The sequence below is a fragment of the Nannobrachium achirus genome (assembly GCF_963921795.1).
Source record: "Nannobrachium achirus genome assembly, chromosome: 3".
In the NCBI taxonomy this organism is placed as follows: domain Eukaryota; kingdom Metazoa; phylum Chordata; class Actinopteri; order Myctophiformes; family Myctophidae; genus Nannobrachium; species Nannobrachium achirus.
Window position 1 is genome coordinate 60,978,991 of NC_137812.1, and position 27,423 is coordinate 61,006,413.

Below are 27,423 nucleotides of genomic sequence, written 5' to 3' on the forward strand. Positions count from 1 at the left end.
GGAACCTGTTTACCATTTTTTGGTATTTGGGAAGGGGAAGTGAGGAAGAGAAGCTAATTTTCAAAAATGGATTGCCGATTCATACACGTTTCCGCGGTACAGCCTACTGCATCTTTTGTATCTTTGAAGAATCTCAGCAACACCTGAGCAACGTTATATTTGTCCGAGACCAGGTAGAGTGGACGGACCTTCAAGGGCCCTGGTTACCGCCTTCCCAAATTAAAAAAAAGGCAAACAGGGCTACATCTCGATCCTGCTTTCCATTTTTGTTTGAAAGGTCCTCCACCACCAGAAAGCTTTAACAGTACCTCTCTCTAGGTTATGACAGAAAAACACGGAAATGTGAAATTACATGGAATATGAAGTAAAGCAGTGGTTCTTCATTCCGGGACACCCAGGGGTCCCCAATATAAATTGATAGATGAGAACCAAATGGACCCTTAGCCTACATATCTGTAATTCAGAGAGAGTACAAGTTATGGGGGTCCGTTGATAACTGGGTGGGGAGCCTTGAAATTGAAACGTTTGAGAACCACTGAAGTAAAGTAATAGCTGTTCATGATGGGAAACGGTTTGCGGTTGAGTTCCATGTGATAATAAGGCACAGTTTTACGGCTGAGAGGAAAGTCATGAGATTAAATTCCTGATTAAATGCCTCTTCTATTGGGTTGGCGTTGGGACTTCTATTTCCCATGGCCTGTGTGGTGATGTTAGGTATGTCCATTTAAGGGCATGCTTCGGCGGCAGCATACAAGAGAATTGCCTTGTCCAAACTCTCCTGAACTTGAAGGCAGCATCTTATGCTGAAAGAATTGCCCTCCCTGTGTAGAAATACATGCTCTACGCCACATCTCCAGTGTTCACTTGATTATGCTTAGTTTAGTACCGAAAATAGCCAACCTCCAAGCTCACATTATGCTTAGTTTAGTCTTGAAAATCGCTGCGACACATTGTAAGCTTGGAGGTCGGCTATTTTTGGCCCTTTTAGAAATGTCAGCCCCTGCCTCTCCAACATTCTCTGCACGTCCCTGCTCAAGAACATCTTCAGAAAACATGGCTCCACGTCACATCAAGGCGACTAAAAACCATTAGGAGAAGGCATGCTCACACTCAACTCCAGTGGAGTCTCTCGAGGAATAGTCTCTTATTTAGCTGGGTGCAGATTCTTGAGGACATACAATGAAAAAAGATCATCCACACTCTCCTGAGTAGTTTTTTCTTATGTTCTTTTATGAATAGGTTTGCACATAAACTGTTAAACGTATTAATAAAAGATCATAAGAAAAAAAACACTCATGAGAGTGCTGATGATCCTTTCATCCCGTGTCCATCCCTTAGGGATTTCTCTGATGTCACGTTGCTTTCGGCACTACTGCTGGCGTTAATACTAATAGGCTCCTGTCTAGAGCATTGGGAGCCCTTCTCTCTGCTCGACTCCGAGGGGACCTTAGAGCGTGTCTTCTCCTTCCTCTGTTGCTGCTTCTCCAGCTTGAACAGCTGTCTAGAGTCTGTGGGACCAGCGGTGGGTGAAGTCAACTCCATGGTAACGGGTCCGTCGTTGAGAATGTGGACCTGCATGTAGGCCCCAAACTGCCCGGCTTTATGAGCTCTGGCTTGTAGACACTCCTCATGTTCTCCAGCATGCGGTTGTACAAGGGCTGGGCCAGCTCAGCGGGCATGGCCGCGTGGAAGTCTGGCTTGTTTCCCTTCAGGATACCCTGCAGGGTGAACTGGCTCACACACAGCACTTCAAACCCCCTGTCCATGACGCTCTTGGTCCACGCCTTGCCATTCTCGTCCTCAAACACCCGCAGGTTGAGGATCTTATGAACGATGTAGTCAACATCTTTCTGGGTGTCCTCCACTGATATGCCCAGCAGGACACACAGTCCTCGCCCTATGGAGCAAATCTGCTCCTCTCCCACTGTCACGCTGGATTTAGTTACCCTCTGAATGATGGCTTTCATGGTTTTGCTTGTGTTGGAGGAGTGTGATATAATATATAGATTTGCTACACGTTGTCAACGCAATAACTCCGGCACTTCAAGCGGCGCTATCAGCCCAAATAAGGACTTGCCCGACACTGCAGTACAAATGGAAATACCTGTTGGTGTGCCAAGATTATGCCCAAATATGGACATGCCAAGATGTTTCACCCCACATTAACAGCACAAATATGCACATCCTCAAATCGGCATGTCTCTCACGAGATCCCAGATGAGTGTCGGTCAAAGTTCAAGTTGCACGTGTGCACCGGGTGCACAGATGTGCCGCAGCACAAATTGGCAAATAAGCCCATAAATTGACTGGACACGCCCGACAAATGTCAGCACAAATGTCATAGTGCAAATTCAACTTTTTGTTTAGGCAAGAGAACAAACAATTGTCTTAAAATCTTCCAGAGTCAGCAATGCGTTTCTTCCTCTGGCAGCCTGAAGTAGAGTACTCAAAACACATTGCTGAGTAGTCTGTAAGATTTTAAGCAAATTGTTGCCTAAAACAAAAAGTTGTAAAAAAGGCAAGGCATTAACTGTTCTTTTGCATATATACTGTGGTCTCCCTCCTCAATTATTTTTGCCTCTTTGGGAACCCTAGGACCCTAGGAGGACAGAATATGGTGGTAATCAGATCCTTTTCTCATATTTGCGAGACTTTTCGAGTTAGATATACAGTACATGCTTTTCCTTTTTGTACTGTAGTTCAGGACACCATCTGACTTTCTTGTGTAGACGCTGTCCCGTATCTTTTTTGAGCAGTGTCACGCCTCTCACACGCACACACTTTAACAACCTTTAAATTCACACCTGCACAACGTTTACAAACACTGTAGTGTCACACAGGGTGATTTAACGAGGGAACGAGCCTGTATGCATATCAATAGCCCATTGTCTGACCTCTTAACTCCTGTATTGTGTTACAGTAAGCGACCACGCGTGACATCATAAAAATTGCATCCCCCAAAACATTGAATCACCAATACAGCACTGTCCAAACCCATCACTCCATCACTACTGCAAGCGATAATATCCTGACAGACAGCTGTGCTGTCCACTGGAGAAATACAAAAGCAATTTTATACCTGTATTTCTCATTCAATCAGTCAGGCTTTCAATCTGTTCAATTACACTCACAAAGAACACTCACACTCACTCGCTTGGGCCAAAATACAGTTCCCCGGTTGAGACCATAGACTGTATAAAATATATGGACAAAGCGAAGCCATTGGTTTCTATGCAGCGCAAATGACACAATGGGTCCTTGGCATGGGTGTTGCCATCATAGATTGTAAAGGCACCAAAGGATGCTATTGGCTGCCAACGGTCACGTGCAACCGCAGGGATACATGGGAGAATGTGGTCGGAGCCTCCCGAAATACAGCACACGAAGAACACAGCCGGCTGGTATCAGTTTAGTTGGCCACGCCCCCCACAACTTTATCATTTATTTTAAAATAAATTGGACCAAATTTCGACCAAACGCATATGATGGTGATTGAAAGGCAATTTTTAACTAGCGATAGGAACCATAAAGTATTCATGAAAATGTTAATTAAGGTTAGAACACGAAAGGGGAAAATCAATGGGATCCAATGGAGAACAATTCTTTTTGTGATCGGCCGGGGGGGAAAACAGCGCAACTAGCGGCCAATCATAGGAAGTTTTACTTCCGTATTGGAGAATTTGGAGTCATTTTAAATCGGCAGAACTATGCCCCTGGTTGAGACCCACGGTCACCCACTTTGCTTAAAGAAAGGCATACTAAGGATGGAGGAAATTAAAAAGAAAGATGTGAAATTCAACAGCAGAACACAAGCCCTTTAGTCCTTTTAGCACCATTTAATCGTACCATGCACTGTACTATTTACTGCAAACTCGTAATAAAGTATTCAATCAACCAATCAATCAATCAATCAATCAATCAATCAATCAATCATTCAATCAGCTTCTCTCTCATCATCAGAATAAATGTTTCAGAACATTTCAAGTCTCTGATGACTTGAAATGAAAGAAGATGCAATCCAGAGCTTGCTCTCCTCTCCTCTCCTCTCCTCTCCTCTCCTCATATCTCCATCTTTCTCTGGCTTTTATGAATACTTTCTTGGTACACTGTCTGCAACTCGACCACTTGACGTCATCAGAGAGTCGGGGCAAAATAGCCAGTGAGCATTTAACTCACGCACGCAGGCACGCGCGCACGCTACAGAGCGCAGAACGCACTGGTTCACCAGAGCCACTGCTGTTCCTTGAGCGTCGTGCAGTCGTTAACTCTTATGGAGACGCGCGGAGAAGACTATCCGAACGATGTTTTAGATCCCCCCTCCTCAAATAAATAATCCATCCGGAGACTTCAAGAGAAATAGGCTACACAGAGACGATCTCGGACTTTGAGTCGGTTCTGAGTTGTTCGATTTTTTTTAAACTCGAAAAAAAACAAATTTTAACTGGACTTTTTCTGCAGGATTCGGCTACAGATAGTAGACTATGCGTGTTTCTTCTTGTCACCCATGGATTGTACCTGCACCCACGGGCCGGGCCACGAGATGAGCAGCGGGCAGCGTGGGGGTGTCTGGGGCACGAGGGCAAGTCTGGACGCTCAGGTAAAGGATTCCTTTAGTAGGCTACTGCTTATGACTGCTTTGTCCTTTGCTAGATGATGTTTATGTAGGCTATTGTTTTGAAGTTATGTTGACTTAACTTACCCTAATAGGCCATGTGTTTCTCTCTCTCGGAGTTGGTAGCTGGAATGCTTAATTATCCTTTTCTGAAGTAGCCTATAGAATTTGGTTCAGTAGGCAAACTTTATTTTTATTTGTAGGCTATTCATTAACCCGAGATGATGCGATGACAAGTGTTGTCTTGAAACCCTTGTTTGAAGTGGCTAAAACTATAACTATTAATTCGTATTTAATTGTAATGCGCCTTACACGTGCACGTGTGCGTTTGATAGATGAGTGTCCGCAGCGCATCTGATCCCTAGCGCGTTTTTGGATGCAATAAAGATCGAGATGCTTTTCTGATTGCATAGTGAGGGGACACCATAGGCTACTCTCAATTATCGCTTGTGTGTGTGTGTGTGTGTGTGTGTGTGTGCGTGCGCGCACTGATAAAGGGATCGTGGTCTATCTTTTCACACTCTTCCATTATCTTTCTCTACACTCACACAACTCTTCTTTCTCCCACAAGTGCCACTTATTGTAGGCTAAGCAGATTGTATTCGCAATGGATTATATGGCATGAGTGGTTATAGCCAGAGATTTGATTTGATCCATCTTTAGAGCATGTGGCAAATATTTTGTGCATGTGAGGACTCCATGAAAGACTGGTTTTCTATTTTTCTTTTTTCACAGTATTAAAAAGTAGGGGGAAAAAAAAGAAAGAAATCTGAGATATGACACATTGTGATCTTGTAGATATGCTATGAAAGACCAAAGTAAAAATGTGGTTAAACTGATTTTCGGGCTACAGCTAACAGTCACTAAATCTGAAAGGAGAGGAACAGCAGAGAGATATACTGTCCAGATAAACGACATAATGCTACGTGAGTGTACACATCAACAGGTGTGTCCCCCCCCCCCCCCCCCCCAAGGGTCTTCAACGTTTTCAGGCCAAGGACCCCTTAGTTGAGAGAGAGATGAAGCAGGGACCCCCACAACCTTTTCATAGATTCCATAGTTTCATCCTTTGACAGCACAATCATCAGTGTATTTTGGATTCATGTCAATTTGTGTTTTCAGATATTCACTTGAACCGTCAATACTTAATAAACTACACCTTTCACTATGTACCCTCTACACCAAACCTCTTTGACGAAAATAGATGATCTACAAGCTCACAACGGTGCTTGTAGATCTGATATTTTTGGCTAAAGTTCTCAGAATGTGGACGCTAGTGTTCAAGTGGTTAATATAAAAAAAGGAGAAAAAGGTTTCTATCACATAAAGATTTGGAGGACCCCCTGTAGTAACTCTTAGGACCCCCCTTTTGAAGACCCCTGTTGTAGAATGAGAATAAGGGGAGAATGGAATGGTTACATCCAGTAGGTAACCATCGTGAATGGGGTCTTCACCCCTAGGGTCCAACATCTGTAAGACATCAGCCTCCTGCCCCTCGGTCATTTCCTGCACTCATTAACCATTAGGAACAGCTCACGTTGATGACATCACTGACAGGGTGGAGGGTGGGATTAATGTGATTTGCTCCGACAGATAAAATGGCACTGTTCTAACCAGGCAGATTCAATCTGTCTGCTGCTTATTGGCTGTGTGTGTGTGTGTGTGTGTGTGTGTGTGTGTGTGTGTGTGTGTGTGTGTGTGTGTGTGTGTGTGTGTGTGTTTGTGTGTGCTACCTGCGTATATTTGCATGCGTACTGTACATGTGTGTGTGACATACGTCAGAAAGCAGTCCGGGTCAATGTTGATTCAATAAACGTGTGTGTGTACGTTTACTGGCCATGGCAGGTCTGCTTTCAACACACACACATCTGCATGTACTATGTAAACACACGTACGCACGCACACTCGCACGCATGCACGAACGCACACACACACACACACACACACACACACACACACACAAGCACACACAATTAACATTTGATCAAAATGATAAGATAATGGTCATATTAAATCACAACAACATTACTTTGAATACATATTTGCATCTAGAGAGAGAGAGACAAAAAGAGAGAAAGTGCACGTGTGTGTGTGTGTGTGTGTGTGTGTGTGTGTGTGTGTGTGTGTGTGTGTGTGTGCGCGCGCGCGTGCGTGTGCGTGTGCGTGTGTGTGTGTGTGTGTGTGTGTGTGTGTGTGTGTGTGTGTGTGTGTGTGTGCGCTCACATGTGCGTGCATGCATGCGTGCGTGACTCATTGTGTAACTACAGGGGTTTCCAAACTGTTTCATATCACAGACCCCACACTGACTTTCATTAGGCCATGGATCTCCATTTTAAATGATTCAGTCCTAGGGGCCCTGATAATTAAATATGCATTGCTGATTGAAAGTAAAGTTTTGACAAATCCCCCCCACATTTTGATTTGCATTTGGCTGTGGATTTGATATTATTAAGTTCAAGTTTTATTAGAAAACATCATAGCATAACAGTGTGAATTTTGATGTTTCTTACAATTCAGTTCAATAAGACAAGAGGACCGCTCTATTAAACAAATAAAAACAAATCACCAAATATCAAAATACAACAATAAAAACGTTTCTATTACTTCTGGTAAAGCTTGCATGCTCTTGGGAGGAACGACATCTGGTGCCTTTGTGTGTGACTTACAGGTTGTGTGAGTGTCCTCCCATTACTTCCTCTCATTTTCTTAGATTGTAGTGACTTGTATTTGCGGACAGGCTCTGAATCATGGGACTGGTCCCTCCTCTCAGTAGTCGGTTGAATTCTCTAAGAGTGGCCTCCTCTCTCCTCGCCTCCAGAGTAGGGAAGGAATTAGTTGGTATTCCAATGTTGCGGCAGCACCTTCTCTGCAGACACTCCCAGACAGGTGAAGCATATTCCAACCCTGGTCTGATGAAGGTCACGTATACCCATGGGTCAACACATCTGGGGGGAGCTGTGCTCGTTTGGCCACGTTCAGATAATGAACCCTTGGCTGAGCCTTCTTTAGCATAAATGAATTTGTGCATCCCATTTCAGGTCAGAGGAGAGCTGTATTCCAAGGAGCTTGAATGTATCAACCCTCTCTACTGTCTGGTTGTTCAAATTAATAGGAGGAGATATTGTCTATTTTGAGGTTCCCAGAGACTAATAACCATGTCCTTGGTTTTACCAGCATTGGCTGCAAGGCAGTACAGTAGGTCTGACCCCAGGCTGTAACAGCATCAACAGCTGCTTGCATCTGTCCTGGCAGGGAGCCCATGAGATGTTCAGTGAGAGTCTAGTCTCGCGTAGCCAGACAACTATTCCACAATCTCTGAATGCTATATAGAGTCTGGAACAGCAGCTCCCTAACGGCGAGTAATGGAAACGGGCATTACCGTTCAAGAAAATATATTTTAAAATGTCATTTCTGCTAAGCAGCAAGCTAAACATGCTTATATGATTTTTATTTATATAATGATAAATGTGTGCGATGTGAGACTGAAACGGAAGTGACGAGGAGGCTTCACTTCCGCTTTCATCTCGCACTCATCATTTCTATTCTGCTTTGCCAGACTGTATGCCGGGAGCATTTGACCAAATCTCGGAGGCAACAGTCTGGCCACGCGAGACTAGTGAGAGTCAGGTCATCTGCATATTTTATTGGCTCAACACTAGTTGGCAACAGGTGATCGAGAAAGTTCATGCAGAGAACAGAAAGGAGAGGGGATAGTACCCCACCTTGAGGGACGCCATGGCTAAAACTGCCTGCGGCTTAGAAAAATGATTTCCCCATTTAACTGTTTGCCTCCTTTCCTCTAAATAGCTGTGCACTGTTAGCCAGATGTGTCTCGATACACCAAGCATGTTCAGTGAATGAAGAAGATGACCATGGTTGATTGTGTCAAAAGCGCGAGTGAAGTCAATGTATGTGACACGCACATCATATTTTGGCTTTGCATCAACAGCATCATACCAGCTTTGCAGAATGTGCAATAAAGTTGACACAGTAGATCTGTTCTTCATGAACTCATGCTGTGAAGCAAGTATAGCATTTTCAGTTTCCTGCAGGAGTTGGTTCTTCAGGATTCCCTCGAACACTTTACCAACACAACTCAAAAGAGAGATTAGGCGATAGTCCTGTGGGAACCGTGGTTTACTGCACTTGGGAACCGCACAGACTAAAGAGTCTTTCCACTGGGTAGGAAAATGTCCTTCCTTCAGACAAGCATTAAACAGATGAGGGCAAGCTCTTCATTAAAGGTTTTAAGAATCCAGGCATTATCTGTATGATTCCCCCATAGGGGTCCATTTGGATCCATTTACAGACCCGTAGGGGTCCATTTGGATGCCTGGTGGTCCCGGACGCAACGTTTAGAAACATTCATCTCACAGTAATAACACAGTTGCTTTTTTTTGAGCGGTGGTCACACCGTCTCCATAGCGTGGCCGTGTGTGTAGGTATGTATGTTTGTTTGTATGTATGTATGTATGTATGTATGTATGTATGTGGGTGGGTGGGTCTGTATGTAGCCTCAAGCCTGTGGTGTAGTACCTTTTCTGACCACACATGTTAAGGGAGGGGCGCTGTTGTTCAGGCCAGGCCAGAACAGGCAAGGCACACTCACACTCACACACACGCACGCACGCACGCACACACACACACACACACACACACGCGCGCGCGCGCACAGACTCCACCGCTCAGTTCACACGGGTGTGATTTTTTAAATAGAAATGACTTAAATGGAAGTGACTTAAAATTAGAACAGTTCCCCATAACTGCTGAAAAGATAGCTGTATGGGAAGCAGAATGGAATATATTGTGCCAACTGTACTTGGCACAATATAGGCCTATAAATGTACATTGTAAGTGAATACCTGTCAAATTCAGCTATATTTGCAATGTTAGCACCACTTCTGCTGTTGAATATGAAAGGAAATGTAATTAAATGATTATACTGTAGGCTATTAAGTTATTATACAGAGCTTGAGCAAGTTTGCTGGAGCGAGCTGCACAGATATCAGAGGAAGGGTGTGTGTGTGTGTGTGTGTGTGTGTGTGTGTGTGTGTGTGTGTGTGTGTGTGTGTGTGTGTGTGTGTGTGTGTGCGCGCGCGTGTGTGCGTGCGTGCGTGCGTGCGTGTGTGTGTGTGTGTGTGTGCCATGGTGTGTGGCTGCATGTGTGTTCAGGAACTCTAATCCCCTGGCTGCTACCTGAATAGTGATTATCTCCACTGAGATGAACACTCTCATTAAACATACGACCAACAGGTTGTTAATTTCTGTCTGATAAGGGCACCTATCCCAAAGGTACTTTGAAATTACCGTCACACGGTCACGTTTAATGCGCATATGCTTGTACACTTACGCATGCATATGCATGTTGTGTGTGTGTGTGTGTGTGTGTGTGTGTGTGTGTGTGTGTGTGTGTGTGTGTGTGTGTGAGAGTGTGTGTATGTTATCAAACAGAATACAAAGGGGTATTTTTTGCGCACATCTGTGTGTGTGTCTCATACTTGATGATGTGTGTAGTCTGTCCTTGAATGAATGCGTGCACATGTAACGGTGGATTGCCATTGAGTGCATGATGTGAGAGATGTTGCGGGTTTCTCGTTATGGCTCAGTAGAGGACACTCTTTGTCTTTGAGTTCTCGAGTTTCCCAGGCTGAGGGTGAAACTGAAAACCATTATGATCCGACACATCCCTCTTATCATTTCCTCATCTCCTCATCCTTCATGTAACCTCCTTTTTGTCTCTATCCCTCCGTCCGTCCCTCTGTCCGTCTAATCTCCAGCACCGATCGGCGTGAAACTGTGCATGTACACTCCTTGGAGGCCAGAGCAAAACCTAACTTTTTCACAAGTAAGATACCACACCTCTGCTCAAGTTAAACAACATAAGTTTATTAAACAAAATGTTGTGTGTGCAATTGTGCATGTGTTGATGCGGAGCCCGAGGTAGGGTGAGACTCAGGGTGGGGGTATAGTCTCAGGAGCGACGACGCGGTAGCTCTGCTCGGGAGTGGTCTGTCGCCTCAGCTCCAACACTTCCCTGCCCTGGGGCTCTTGGAGGATGGAGAAAGAATTGGAGAAATGAGGTGATTGGGGAGGGGGAGGGTGTCTGGGATCTACTGTTGCAGATACAAACGGGTAAGGGAGACAATTGCAGGTGCTTTTATACTGTGGTGATTGCAACGTGGATTGGCTAGGAGTGGGAGATACAGTAGTGAGGCAGGTGTATTTGATGAGGTGATAGTGAACGGGGAGTGGCAGAGATGAGCAGAGGGAGGTCTCTACTCCTGAACCTGCGTTGAATACAACTACCTTTAGAGCACCACCAGGAGCCATTATTGTAAAAAATAAATACATAAATATATAAATATATATATATATATATATATATATATATATATATATATATATATATATATATATATATATATTACTCATGGTCAGGGGTGGACTGGGCATCTGGCATACTGGGCTGACTATACCATATAGTGGGCCAGTGGGACAAAGAAAAATAATCATCTTTGTCACCATTTTAGGATAATTACAGTCATTTTTAGGCTGGGCGGCCACTAAGTGGAGAGGGCCAATCCTTCTGTAGCACAGACCAGAGAGACATCACATGATTGGCCCACTGACTATCATCTGAATACCAGCCTAGTAGCCCAATCACAGGAGACTGTGGCCCAGGATTCCCACCCAAACATAAAACAGCTGATACAAGGCTTGTAGATCTTCTATGTTTGGTTCACGCCGGTCTGCGCCAAGATGCCTGCATGTCTGGCCCTGCTTGTGGTATTTGATTTTGTCCATTATCGCCTTGCCCTAATATGACCCCATATCCAACTCATGTCTCTCTCCTCCCACTACCGCATGTATAGCAGCGTTCGTCTCTCTTGCTCGCTCTCCCACATATCCTTGTAATCACACTGTCAGATCTTTATTTGTTGCTCTCTCTCTCTCCTGCATTATGTCTTCTTGCTCCATATACTATTATGTATTTCTTTTCCTTCCCTATCGCTTCATCACACCCTATTCTTCCTTCAAGTCCCATTCTCTCTGCATCAATGCATCTATACGTATGCTGTAAAATCTTCAGCGCTGAATGAACACTCTGGATTTTACAGCGTGTGTCTCCACTCCACAGTTGCCCCTTATTCTCTCTTTTTATTCCTCCCATGTATACTATTTTAATGTATTTCTCTTTTGCTCTTTCCTGAAGCGTATAATTGAATTCCTCCTGCCCGGGCTCACAGTGGTGTGTGTGTGTGTGTGTGTGTGTGTGTGTGTGTGTGTGTGTGTGTGTGCGTGCGTGCGTGCGTGCGTGCGTGCGTGCGTGTAGGTATTTAGCTCTTGTTCAGTGAGACTTACAAATTGCTGTGTCAGAGTAAGCGGCATGAACCCTGGTCAAACAACACCTGGGTAAGGTGGTCAAGGACAGTTCAACAAGAAAAGATTTGAAACAAGTATGTGCTACAAAGTAACTGTATAACTAGTTTCTAGGTACCAAGCCTAACATCTATAACGTATATACATTTCAGTTCAATTCGATTCAACCTTTGTTTCAAACTCAAGGTCCATATCAGATAAAAACAAAAATACACAAATAACTAACAATAAAAGCAGTCTATAGGGAAAAAAAGAAAAGGAAAAAAAGCTGATAGGGCAGTAGGCTACAAAACATTAAGTTAACAATATAATACTGCTCATTTTCAAACTTAACTCATACAGTGCCCAGAATCACCACATGAGGGCGCCCAATGGCCAGAGAATCCACCATAGACATACGCTGTATATGCACAGGCCGTGCGCAGCCATAACGTGCCTGAACACTTTCCTTTGTGTCATGAACAGGAACAGGATGAAGTTAGCTTGAAGTTAGCTATTGGCTACCAAGCATTTTAGAAGCCCTATTTTCGGCGATTTAGCCGTGATTAAACCTTGTGCACCTCATGGATATGGATGGAACAGAGAAAATGAGCTCTAAAGATCATGGATTGCATTGGAGTGGACGGCAAATATCGGCGGAGCGACGCTCTCGCGGGCCGATGTAAACAGACCGCGGCCGGGGGTCGGCTCGAGAATTTTGCCCCGGTGCTTCGGTAAGGCCTCTGGATGTTTTTTTTTTCTTTTTATAAAAAGCCGGACTAGTTCGGGATCGGCACACCGGACGATCAAAAGGCCAAAATAAAGCCGAACTAGTTCGGGATAGGCACAAAAAGAGTTCTTGGGTGCTACAGTGCTGGGCCCCATGTTCCACAGATTTGTGCCAGGCTACCAGACAGTTCAAACTTGAGTTATTCCTCTAGCAGAATGCTCATCAGCTCTCTCAACCCTGAGTGAAACTTGCATGCATCTCTTGATAATTATACCATACGCTACAGCTGCGCATGTGTAGTGGTCAAGTTGATTGATTGATGATTGATTGATTGATTGATTGAGAAAATTCAGGGCAGAGGTTCTACTGCGGCATCCAGGGAGTGTGTAGGGCTAACAGTGCCAGAGATTAAATGCTTGCAGACTGACGGACACACACGCACGCACGCACGCACGCACGCACGCACTCACACACACACACACACACACACACACACACACACACACACACACACACACACACACACACACACACACACACACACACACACACACACACACAGCCCTCACTTATGAATGCACCCATCCATACAATTGATACACAAATGGATTTACACGCAGAGACATACGCACGCAGACAAACACACCCAAACACGTCCCACACCCTCACTGAAAGTTATCCAGTAGTTGGAGTATCTACTGGATAACACCCAGACAGACAGGGTGCAACACATCATCTCGGCCACACCTTCAGCCTGGTGGAGACAATAATTAAAAATCAATGTTAAGACACCATGCCAAACCACGCTTGTTTGAAGAGCTAGGGCTAAATAACAGAAGGGAACAACTGTACACTACACATACTGGAGATGGTTTTTCAGCCTGGTCTAACATACTCAAGTCTTATTTGATTAAAAAATACAATAAAATAAAAAGTACTGTTTTACCATTCTCCTCAAAGGACTTTTGGTTTGCAATAATCTAGCAAAAAGAAGTCTTCGGCACACCCTGTTCCTTTACAAGCAGGTGCGTAGGCAACAATACAAACACAAATCGGCCTGTTATAGCGCCACCATGAGGCTGATTTCAAAATTTTGATGTGGCATTTCTTCCTCTGCCTAGTGGGAAAACATAGTATCCCCATGCCTTTCGGCTGGTGGAGACAATAATGCCAATATATGTCTCCAAATGTCTGTTCACAATACATCTGTTCATTCCAATGTATCTGTATGCGATTACTGTACATCCCTATGCATATGTGCAGAGTGGAGAGTGTGTGCATTGTGCTTTTTATAATTAGACAGACTGTTGAACATTTACCCCCAGGGATATCACTTACCCTGTCCATGTCTTTCACCATCTCCCCAACTAATGTTCTAGTCACGCTACCCGCCTGTTGTCATGACTCCTATTGTGGTGACAGCCGTTGTCCTGGTACTCTGTGGCACAAGTCAGTGGCGTCAGTTCAGAAAAAGCTAAGGTAGGGCAACACCAGTCATGTTGCCATACCTTAGCAACAGGCATGATACATTTATTTTAAGAAGTGCATTTAATTTTTTCCTCTGTTTCTACGGTTTCTTGGGCAGCCTGGAACGGTTGTTCAAGTGCAGCTAAACTTGGCATGTTAGTAAATGTGCCACAATTAACAATAATGCATTGCACCTGTGCAGCTGACCTGCGGAACCTGGTAATATACCATTTTGTCAAGATGGGGAGAATATAATTATAATACCTTGTTAAAGTGACCATTTTGTTAAATTTTGCGTTTGTAGTTATTTTACTGTAATTTAACAACATAATTACCAGAACAGATAGACAAAGAGACATTCATGGATGTATATTTAAAAGTAACTTTTATTTTACCCCCTGGACCCAGGGTATGGCAGCTGCATACCCCTGCCATACCCAATTGACGCCCCTGGCACAAGTGAATGTTATTGTCAAGTCTCATGGACCTCATGCAGTCCACTTCTCACGCTGCAATGACACACAAACGCACCTACGCGCACGCACACACACACACACACACACACACACACACACACACACACACACACACACACACACACACACATACACATACACACGCGCACGCACGTACAATCTCCTGTCAGATCTTTTGAACACTCATTTTTGTGAATGCATTTTGCATTTTGCTGATTCTTTGAGCAAAACCATGAAAACTTGCTAAATGTAGCATTATGTCAGCAATTCGTCTAACCAGAGTTAAGGACCAAAGAACCTCTGCAATGCATTATTACAATATTCTTGTTAAAATTCCCCTGGGCCCAAACTGTGTTTTGAACAACTTCTTTGACAGCATTTCATTTGGTCCTATTCCTAATGATTCATATGTTGAAGTATCAGAAGTTTTCTTTTTACTAAAGGCGTTTCTTCAAAGTTTTTTAGACTAATTATTTGTTATGATTGTTATTGATGATTGATGTCATGGTTGAGCGAATCAGTCTTTTCTAGAGTAACTAGTGGCACCATTTCCTAGTCTGAACTCAGTTTACTGATGATTGGGTTGTTTTCTATTTTTGTTATGTCTTGTCTCACTAGCCCTTACCCGTTCAAAGATATGAGCTCCGAAATGATGTGCAGTGTGTGGATTATGGGATGTGCACTGTGCACACAGTATATGAGGGATGGAAAGTAACTTTAACTGGTGCTTGCATGCTAATATGTAGGAGCATCAATGTAAGAAATACCCGTTCCATTTAACGGCTACAGAGATACTGTGTACCGATCTGCATGAATTTGGACAACATCTGTAACAGGGCCAGAACCCCCCCCCCCCCCCCCCCCCCGCCCGCCCGCCCGCCCGCCTGCACACACCACACTCCCCCCCCCCGTGTGTGTGTGTGTGTGTGTGTGTGTGTGTGATTGTGCATGGCCTGAACAACAGCGCCCCTCCCTTAACATGTGTGGTCACAAAAGGTACTGTAGGCTAAATAGATATAGATACACCATAAAAATGCTATTATACAGCATACGATTTGTGAAAGTGACAAACGGGCTTCACAGTTATGTCAGGTGTGTTCATATGCTGATGGTGATGCGATTTCAGATCAATTGCTCCAGCCACCGAGGAGAAACGCTGAGACAGACAGACAGACACTCACTCACTCAGACATTCGCAAAATTATAGTATAGATGTAGGCTTACAGTATAAATGTAATTATAGTGTTTTTTGTAACATCAGACCAGCGCCCTTTCGGCACATACAGGGGTTTGCGGCAATTCATATGTGGGCGTCCTTGACACGAAAAGATTAGAGAATCACAGCTCTAAGTGTCTCTTTGGGGGGAAAAAAGTATCTTACCCAACAAATACAGAAGTATACATGGATAATGCTGTCAGCTTACAGAGGTCAACAAAACACTGATTCTGGACCTACAATATAATACAATGTGTGACCTCTTCCTTTTCTCAAGTGACTTCAGGCTTTTTGTGTTATCATATTTTCCCCCTTTATGCCCTACTTGTCGTACAAAAGAGTGTACAGTAGCACAAAAGTAAAAAGAAAAAAATAGCCAATCAAGTTTTTGAATTTGCACTTTATTCCAGCATGTCAGTAAAACTGAACATTATTTGAATACTACTTCTGACCGCATGCCTATGTCTTCTGATGACTCCTAGATTAAGGATATATAGGTGACTAATATTATTATTGAGGTTTTGCCTGTAACGTCTCGTGCTCACTGTGGAAAAATGGAAGTGGAAAGAGGAAAAGACAGAGGGGAAGTAGTCTATAGTTGGTATCTGCCAGGCAGGGGGTGGGATGGTACCAAGCTAGTGAGCACTCTAACCTAACGCGGACAGTTTAGTGTAGGCAGATGGGTGGGCGCGGTGAGTCTCTCCGCAAGTCTCCAGCCAATAGCATGTGTTCTCCTCCCCCCACCCCCCTCTGCTCCTCTGCTCAGCGCAGAGAACGCTGCTGCGTCATGACGTCAACACATTTGGTGCGACGCTCTCTGCACTCTGATTGGTTAGGGAAATTCTACACTTCCTACAACAGTGATCATAACGCGATCGCCCATGCTTCTTTTTCTTCCGATCGCCAAAAGAAGTCTGGGTTTCCGAGGCTAGGAGACTAGTGACGTGAAAAGGCAATGGTGGTGGTACAGTAAGTAGTCAGATCAGTCATATACAGTCGGAGATATTTATACAAAAGAGATGCTCTATGTTCTTATCTGCCACGTACTGGAATCTGCTGTGGTTACAAGCACAGCAGAACCCTCTTCGGTGGTGTAAAGTAACTAAGTACATTCACAAGTACAATACTTATTTTTAGGTATTTTTACTTTAATGGAGTATTTTCAATTTCCAGTACTTTAACTTCTACTCCACTAAATCTCAGAGGCAAATATTTTACTTTTACTCCACTACAATTATTTGAAAACTCTACTAGTTACTTTGTAGATTTTGGTTATTATTAAAAAACATACATTAACTACTTCAGCCTTATATACATTATGGCCATTTGAAAATAGCCGATCTACAAGCTCACAATGTGTCACGATGCAACACTTTGTGAGCTTGTAAATCTGCTATTTTCAAAGGATTTTTATACAATTTATACATTTTGAAAACTTGCATAAAGAGTACTTTCTACTTTTAGTACTTTTTTTATAATAAATTTTGAATTTTGTAAGGGCACGGTAAATTGAAAATGGAAAAATGTTCTATGTATGATAGTGGATTCCGTCAATGCATTTCAATGGGAATGGCGTGGATTTATGCGTGGTCTTGCACAGCTTTCAGTGTGCCGCGCAGACCTTGCGTTTATGCCTGAAGCACTAGGCGATCGCTTCCAATTTCGGGCTTTTGATCCGGTCGGGAGTGGATGACGTCCTATGTCATTTCGTAGTCAAAACAGACTACACTTTGGCTGGAACTACCAAACCGGAATCAGTTTTAACCCAGTTAGCGCATGCGCAAGTAGTTAGCGCATGCGCAAGTAGCTTTGATCAACCAACCTGTTTAGTAAACGAATACCAGGCTTGAAAGCCTGGTGACGCGAGGTTACTGAAGCACTGTTTTCTGCCCAATCGGGTGAGTCGAAGGCGGACCATCCCAAGACCCAGGAAGTGATAAGTGGTTGTACCAAGCCCCCAGAACGGCTTGTAAATATTGAAGCAGCCATTCCCTATGGCCAAAGCTGGAACGGCAAGCGGGGGGGAACTACATGCTCGAGCATAAGAGCACGCCGCTGAGTTCTACAATAGGGTTCAATGGACGTCGAATGACGTTCGTGACGTAATTATGTCTCGACCAGAGATCACGCTAGGATTTTAAACTGCCGGTCACCGTGACTGGCATGGTTAAAATGTAAAAAAAAAATGCATAGATTACAAGCAGGTGCACAAAAACAGTTAAAGTATTAGGCCTACTGCATAGTTGGGACTGAAAAAAAACAAACACATTGAATGTAGGAGTAGTAGGCTATTACATCTTCATCTTGCATAAGTGAATTAATTATATTGGACTATAATCGCGCAGGCTGTGTCTGCATGTGCGCATACTGCTTTCACAACAGGTGTTTCTGTTGCATCATGTTTTATGCCAATACATAATAATGAAAAAAAAAAGTCTAAAAGTCGGGTCTGTGCACTTGTTTCATAAGGTTGATAGATCAGCCAGCAATGAATGAAATCTACTCACTGTCGAGTGGTGACACAGTGCGTCCATGCACATGTTATGCAACTTTAGGAGAGTTGAAAAGGCTTTGGTGGTGTTCTTCCTACTGTCTCCACTCTGTCTCCTCATATATAAAGAACTTCAATCAAGTGTATAATGTTTGTTTATGGGTTGATGGGTAAGAGAGAGCGGGGGAGCGAGCGAGTGAGTGAGAGACAAAGAGAGACAGAGAGAGAGAGAGAGAGAGAGAGAGAGGAAGAGAGAGAGGAAGAGAGAGAGGCAGCCTGCGCACAGAGGGCAGAGTGTCTGATTTGCAGACAGCGATAATAATAAATTACCATTGTTTTTTCAATCGGTCAGAATGTCAGGGAGGAATTTTATTTTCCGGTCTTGGCCATAAATAACCGGTCAAATCCAGATGTGCCAATTTCCCCCAAATGCACCTGGATTAGCTACTACTGCTTCAAAACGCCACTGAGCAACTTGCATCGAAATCCACGGTTATTGGGAGAATCCGCTGGCTGCAAAAAACAGCCGGCTGAGCACAAAAAGAGTTTATCAGCCAGAAACCATACTTTGTCGTGACCGTGCCCTAACAGAGTATTTCTACATTGCAGTATTGATAGTTTTAATTAAGAAAGAAATGTGAGTATTTTTTCCACCACTGACCCTCTCTTAGACCTTTATGGTCCCTGATTGAACATCGCTGTCATCAAACACAAAGGGCCGTGTCCTCTGCTGTCTCAATGCCTTTGAGCATAGTGGTTTCCAACCCTTTTCACATCAAGGTCCATTATTTACTGGGCATTTGAGCCACGGACCACCATTTAATGAGATTTAGCCTCTCAGACCCAAGACGTTGTAGAATATCTTGCTGTTGTTGGATAAGATTTTTGTCCACAATTCCATGCTGTATTGATGTGGTAGGCCTACTATTCGGGAGATAACAGACAAACGTTGATCAAAATAACAATTCTTCTACATTCTCTAATTGTTTTGACTTGTAAATTAAGTAATTATGCAGATGTTTAACAGTAATTTAACTCTTGCGAGCGTGAAAAAAAATGGACCATTATGAGTCAATTTGTTTTCATTTTACACTATCAAGAGTTAAATATCTACTGTATATAAGGGTCCATGTGGTTACCAACTCTCCAGTATTTAGCTGGATGACCTATAACCCACAAGGACCACTGGTGGTCCCCGGACCACTGCTTTAAAACCATTGCTTTAGCGTAATGTTGGTGGATCTCAAGTCTACCATTCCAACACATCAAGAGACAGTTAACCCATTAAGACCTGAGGCTAATTCTACAAATCCCTTCTAAATCAGTTTTCAAACATTTTCCTAATTCAAAAACGTAGTGGTGCAGTCTGCGCAACAGCACTCTCAGTGGTTGCAATGGGGGGTTGCTGTCTTTAAACGCAATGTAAACTTTTTTTTGTATAGTATTTGTGCTGCCTTTGTGTGCCGTTCTCCTGAGGGGGCTGTGTGTATGTGTGTGTGTGTGTGTGTGTGTGTGTGTGTGTGCGTGCGTGCGTGCGTGCATGCGTGCGTGCATGTGTGTGTGCGTGCGTGCGTGCGTGCGTGTGTTCAACAGCGAACAGTAAACTTCTAGATCTAAAAAAATAATAATAATCTTGAAAAATGGATGAACATTTATCGCATGGCTGTGTGGTTAAATGTTAGGGAGCCAGGTGGTCTATAATAACTATTCAAGGGCAAACATTCCCGCGGAACCAAGAGTATATATCGACTGACAGCAGAGAACAACGGCTGTCGCCCCAACCTAATTCATTGTGACTCACTCGAATCACTCAGTACCACACTTTGTCGTCTGGCTCACGTTCTCTTCTGGGGTTGCTTCTGGGGATAATCCCACCACCAGTGCAGGCCCCCAACCACCACAACTGATCAATAGCGCATTGAGATCCTAAGGCTTGATATAATTACAAATAGACAACCAGACAATGCTATGTGTCATCAGGGTCTGACGAGGAGCTCAACCCGATCTAATCTGTCCTCATCCGACACATTTGCGCATCGCAATTTTTTGTTAGGTGCCCTTAATTACACAACCCATTCCCTGCTCTCTTCCATCTCTCTCTCTCTCTCTCTCTTTCTAATCACTCTCTCTCCTCTCCTCTTTATTTCCTCATCGTGGGGTCAAGCCTGGTGTAGAGCAGGGTGGATTGAAAGATTTAGCGCTGCTGGTTGCCCACGTAGTAATCAGTGTGTTGTCTTCGTTCACGCCATTGTTTATTAAAAAAACATTTAGACCTGTAATGCATTATGACGAATTATTAGTTCGTTTTTTGGTCTTCCCAGTGTCTCTTCCGGGAGCGTGTTGCTGTTACTACATCTCATCTTTTCGACACCCGACTCTAACCCACACCCTAACCTTAACCTCCGTGGAGTGAGTCGCTAACCCTCTGGTCGAAATGATGGGCGCTCGCAAAAGCGAGATTTCCCTGTCTCTTCCAGCCAAAATTCATTAGCTCTAAGCCTTGCCTTTCATTTCAGTGATTTCCTGAATGGGCGTGTCTGAAACGGTACTCTTTTGAAATCTGCCCTCAGTCTAGGTCAGCTTTGGGCTCATTTCCTATTGGGCCCCCTCGAGACTGGGTGGTACTTTTTGGGAGGCTATATTCTATTGAGATATGAGGTGGGCGGGGTAAAGTGATGCTAAAATTAGAATGATACAGAGAAGATTAGCATGGTATTATGTTCATGAATTAAATACAGAGGGCTTCCAACGTAAAAAAGACCGTAAAAAGTCTTAATTGGGATGTTCCTTTTATTTTAGGCAGGGTGTTTAACTGCACTTGTACTGTACTACATTTCAATTCTATTGACTATACTTGTACTGTTCTCCATTTTTGTCTAATAAAATAATCAATCAATCAATCAATCAATCAATGGTGCCATGGTACCATGCTTATCTTCTCTGTATCGTTCCAATTTTAGCCCATAGACAGCGCGCCGTTGCCAACAAAGAGCATTTTGGTATTGCATCTGAAACGGCTTGGAATTAGAGACAGCGCAACACCTGTGGAAAACTTTCACCCATCTGTAAACGAGGAAATACTTTGTTTTGTTTTTAGTTTTGAGTCAAATTATTAATTTCATTTAGTAGCCGGGTATTAAGCGGGATAATGAATGGCTCCTTGGTGATTGACGATACATAACATCCCTTCAGCCTGATAACTCCCCGAGGCACCAGGCTGTCGGTCTGTTATGTATCGTCAATCACCGCGCAGCCATTCATTATCCCTTACTTATATCCAAGCTGTATTCATAGAGGTTGGTTGTGAGGAAGCTAACAACACCCCTTGTCCCCACTATCAGAACTCTACACAGTCAGAAGGAGAGCCACTCACATCAAACAGAACCCATCTCACCCTACAACATACAGTATACACCATGTCATGCCATGCTGTCTCTGACACTTACAAAATCTCTGTTATCCCAACTGCTGTTTACATCATTAACCACTTAAACCCCATATGGGAAGCCGGCTTCCCATAACCAGTCACACAACTGTTCATTGGTCAATAAATCAATAGAGACAAAATCAAATTACAATTTCATTGTTGATTCTGCTACAGGGGCCCTACAGCACATATAATTACAGCTTACATTTGGTGGGTCAAGATTAGCCACAATCATTGTAGTTTTGTGTCCACAACTGTTCCAATTTGGGCATGCATTTTAGGTGGATTTTTCCCATGGACCCCCCTGGGGTTCAAGAACAGTAAAGCATCTTACTGTAAACATCAGTTTTTCTTTGTTATTTCCTTTTTTAGTGTTTGATATATATTTCTCTGTGCCACGTAAAAGCAGTCTAGAATCTTTTTGTCATGCTTATTGCTTACTATAGAAAACCCATTATAAACATCCAGCAGCCACTCAAAATAGGTGTCAAAGACTCATGTTCATGGAAGACTGAGGTTACGTGTATTACTCCAACTACTGGATAACTTTCAGTGGGGGCGTGGGACGTGTTTGGGTGTGTTAACTGTGTTTGTCTGCGTGCGTATGTCTCTGCGTGTAAATCCATTTGTGTATCAATTGTATGGATGGGTGCATTTATATGTGAGGGCTGTGCGTGTGTGTGTGTGTGTGTGTGTGTGTGTGTGTGTGTGTGTGTGTGTGTGCTGTGTGTGTGTGTGTGTGTGTGTGTGTGTGTGTGTGTGTGTGTGTGTGTGTGTGTGTGTGTGTGCGTGCGTGCGTGCGTGCGTGCGTGCGTGCGTGCGTGCGTGCGTGCGTGCGTGCGTGTGTGTGTGTGTTTGGGAGAGCAAAGTGACCTTGCTTGTCTGCTGTTTCAGAGAATAACAACACTTACCTGTTTTCAGGTGAAACCTTCAAGACACTATTTGGCCAATTGTTCTGTTGTCACTTGTTATGGACGTTGTAGAAGGCGCTTCCTACACTGTGGTGCTCTTTGGGCTAAGGACATACAAACAAAATGCATGGTTGTCAATTAATAAAGCAACAATTTATTATACAGTACATTCATAAATGTAGATTTTTCTAAATTAATACATGTTATACTCATTTGTATTCTCACATTTTATACATTTTCAGCAGTGTGTCAGCGCTCTTTCATGCAGCGATGGAGGTGGAGTGTAATATCTGTCTGTTGTGACGGCACCCTTGAGACATACTTGAGAGCTCTTGTCTGTCTCCCACACATATTTCTTCCTCACACTCACACACATGCACACGCACACGCACACGCACACGCACACGCACACACACACACACACACACACACACACACACACACACACACACAGCTTTATTTCATTCAGGACGTTCTAAATAATCACAGCCCAGGGCTTTACCAGTGCTTGTTGGAGACTTTTTGGATGAGGCTGCGTAATGACACGACGTGCGCTCTCAGCAGTGCTTCTGACACCAGATACGCTCCGTTGTGCTGAATGACGCTGCTCCAGGGACGCTGATGGGTTCCCGCTCGTGTGATAAACACCCGCAGTTTAATGAGTTCTTCTCTCCTAGTTTACATTTCGCTCACATGCACACGCACACATGCACGCACGCACGCACGCACGCACGCACGCACGCACGCACGCACGCACGCACGCACGCACACACACACACACACATACACACACACACACACACACACACACACACACACACACACACACACACACACACGCTACACAGGCCCTGTCAGTTTGTTTGTTTGTTTGTCTGTTTGAACCAGCACAATACAAATATTTTGTTAGCTTTAAGTTATGAACATCGGCAGTTCATGGGCAGGAAGATATTGTGGTATTGTGCAAGAGGGTTGCTCGGTCAAAGAAGTAGTAGCCATAACAACGGCTGTTATTAGGAATCTCTCTTTATTACGGAAAACAGCTCATAAACAGACAGCAAACAACTCATTGCCACATCTGTACATCTCTATGTACAGATCATTGTGATACATGGATGACACAATCCCATAGTGCATTCACAAATAATACAAACGATAACAAGATAATAGCACAATAAAACAATGGCACAATTTAAAGGTGATACACCATGAAATTTAACTTTTCCTATTTTAAAACCTTTTTTTGGGGTCCCACTAGCACCTTCTATCCTCACAAAGTCCCATTTCTGACCATTGTGTCTTTCTGGGAAGGATTGTCAGAATAATTTGCATAAAACTGCAATATTCATTGAATTATTAAAAAATAATGTTTCAATTTGCATGTATGTTTTAGAGGCAGAAGTATAATTTGCATAGTACTGCAATATTCATTGCATTATAAAAAAATTATGTTTCAATCAAAAAAAATCTGCCCAGACAGTTTGACCATATTGGTCCAAAGTTCATGTATTCAAAGAAATCTGTGCATGTGACGCGTCTTCTGGGAGCGGAGGTCACCAACCTCGAAAAGCAACGTGTTGAAAACTTGTTCAGCCTCCTTTCCGAGCGCATACAGCAAAGTGCTAACCTGTACGACTCCATCCTCCAGGTTTAGCTTCGTGGCTAGCCGCCACTCCGGCCACTGATCCGGGCGGGTAAAATCAAAGTTGTCGGGAGGGTTAAACTTGGCCATCTTCACCGCTTGACTTCTGATACCATGTGCAGGTTACGGCCGATGTAATGACTCACTCTTCACAACGTACTTTAACTACAGGTTGTCGTTTTATTAATACACCGAGTACTCCTTCACATGTTGCAATGCATACCAGTTGTGTATGTGCAACCCACTAATGCTTCCGGTGTGTGCACCGCCCTATACAGTCCCCGTCTCTTAAAGAGACACACACTATTGTACCTGCAATATATATTCACATGACAGTGATCATAACACCTTTTTCGACTTCTATTTTATTTCCAAAAGTTAAATACATTGTTTTATATTTATATAGGCCTATCTATCTATAAATGCGACAAATCTCTGTCTGTTTGTTTGTTTGTTTGTTTGTTTGTAATCCGCGTATCTCGAGAACCGTTCGTCCCACCGGCTTCAGATTCGGCACGCGCGTTCCCCGCTGCGGCGCGGAGTGCAGTGCCGGGCCTCGGCCCGACTCGGCATGCGGTTTTCCCGAAGCGGCGCGAAACGTTCGGAATCTCCTTACGCGGAGCTGATTGTTAACATCAGGCTGTTCCTGAGGAAATCGGCACAATCGCTGACTCATTGTGACATCACTTCATAAAAGGCTCTGACATCACGTACGCCAGGAGTCAACAAAAAATCTCTGTGAATGTGTATGTATGTATGTGAATCTCGAGAACCGTTCTTCCCACCGGCACGCGCGTTCTCCAGATATGGGCATAAAATGAGGAAATCGGCACAATCGCTGACTCATTGTGACATCACTTCATAAAAGGCTCTGACATCACGTACGCCAGGAGTCAACAAAAAATCTCTGTGAATGTGTATGTATGTATGTGAATCTCGAGAACCGTTCTTCCCACCGGCACGCGCGTTCTCCAGATATGGGCATAAAATGAATCCCCGAATGCGGAGCTGATGTCTGACATCAGAGTTTTCCGCAACCGGTACTGTGTGTGCAGAGATCTCCATATATTGGGGTTTGCATTAAAGGGTGGGGACAAAGGCTAACAGAAGGCAAACAGATGGTCAAAACGGGTCCATGACAACATGACAACAGGTATATTGGGGTTTGCATTAAAGGGTGGGGACAAAGGCTAACAGAAGGCAAACAGATGGTCAAAACGGGTCCTATGACAACAGGTATATTGGGGTTTGCATTAAAGGGTGGGGACAAAGGCTAACAGATGGTCAAAACGGGTCCTATGACAACAGGTATATTGGGGTTTGCATTAAAGGGTGGGGCAGGCAATGGGCTTATGGGCATAAAATGGACCCAGAACTATATCTGCAGTGATCTCCATATATGGACATAAAATGGACGCCGACAGACAGACAGATACAGATATCTCCATATATGGGCATAAATGGACACAGGCAAACAGATGGTCAAAACAGGTCCTATGACAACAGGTATAATGGGGTTTGCATTAAAGGGCGGGGCATTCATTCTCTATTTACATCGTTCCCGAGTTGGCCAGGTCGCCAACATGACAACAGGTATATTGGGGTTTGCATTAAAGGGTGGGGACAAAGGCTAACAGAAGGCAAACAGATGGTCAAAACGGGTCCTATGACAACAGGTATATTGGGGTTTGCATTAAAGGGTGGGGACAAAGGCTAACAGATGGTCAAAACGGGTCCTATGACAACAGGTATATTGGGGTTTGCATTAAAGGGTGGGGCAGGCATAAAATGGACGCAAATAGACAGATATCTCCATATATGGGCATATGGGCATAAAATGGACCCAGAACTATATCTGCAGTGATCTCCATATATGGACATAAAATGGACGCCGACAGACAGACAGATACAGATATCTCCATATATGGGCATAAATGGACACAGGCAAACAGATGGTCAAAACAGGTCCTATGACAACAGGTATAATGGGGTTTGCATTAAAGGGCGGGGCATTCATTCTCTATTTACATCGTTCCCGAGTTGGCCAGGTCGCCGACTAGACGCTGGGCCGCCCGAGGGCGGCCCAGCTTCTAGTACTGTATAAATATTATAATATTAAAGTTATACCATGTAGCTTTTTTTATAAAACAAATCTTAAAATTGTCCTAACTGTTAAATCGCTAAAGTTTTAGAACCCCCACTCTGTTATTTTCAGCTTCTGAAGCCTTCTCTTTATATGTTTTCTATGAGTTGTGAGGGGGGGAGAATTTCCCGGCAAAATGATGTCATCTCCCACATGATACACTACCGGCCAATCACAGCGCCGATCATACACCACCGGCCAATCACAGCGAGTCTTGCTGTCTCTAAAGGAAGTAGCTTCCCTCAGCAACTGTGTTTACATTGGTGAAGGAATCTTGCTTGCTACTCCCTCAATTCTGGTCTAAAAACGGCCGCGGTGGTCCGAGGACCCCCGTTCCGGTGGTCCGCGGCGACTCCGGCCGAAAAAAGCAATACCGCTACTGACCACTAGTTGAGCAGCTTCCACAGTACAGCTTTAATAATAATATAAAAAACGATAAAAAAATAAAAAAATAAAAATCCCCCTGGGCTGCTACCAGGGGGGGGCACCAGCCCCCATAGCCCCCCCCCCCCCTTCCCGCGCTACTGCTGCTGCTGCAGAGCTGCAGTACCGCCGCTCTGTTCAGCCAGAGAAAAACACACACACACACACACACACACACACACACACACACACACACACACGCACACACGTACACACGTACACACCTTACCTTTTAGAGGAGATGTGTTACAGATGAGGAAACAAAGAAAGAAAGTATTCCACAAAGCCATTTAGCATTTAGCCTGGGGAGTGTAATCCATTCCAAATGTGCACACGATCGAGTCAAGTTCCTTGCTAATGTCGAACACAATCGGCCCTTTTGCGGGACACCTCCGCCGTCAGGAACACTTCTTACCTTTTGTGAACATCCTATCAAAAAAGTAAAAGTCCTATGTGGGTCTCTCATCTGTTTACTTCTCAACCGTGGAAGAAGATCCAAGCATCGTGTTGAAATAGAGAGTTTATA

General features: G+C 43.9%; 1 protein-coding gene and 1 pseudogene across 2 annotated transcripts in view; one reads left to right on the forward strand and one right to left on the reverse strand.

Moving 5' to 3' along the window:
- Nucleotides 1-1,293: 1,293 nt before the first annotated feature.
- On the reverse strand, nt 1,294-1,967 carry LOC308282360 (D-aminoacyl-tRNA deacylase 1-like; annotated as a pseudogene). Its single transcript has one exon. The product of its transcript is annotated as a D-aminoacyl-tRNA deacylase 1-like (transcript).
- Nucleotides 1,968-4,273: 2,306 nt separating this feature from the next.
- The window catches only part of gcgrb (glucagon receptor b), a 63,071-nt gene continuing 39,921 nt past the window's right edge, over nt 4,274-27,423 (forward strand). Inside the window, exon 1 of the mRNA XM_080720984.1 lies at nt 4,274-4,597. The gene's annotated coding sequence lies outside the window, so the exon portion shown is untranslated. The remainder of the gene's footprint in view (nt 4,598-27,423) is intronic.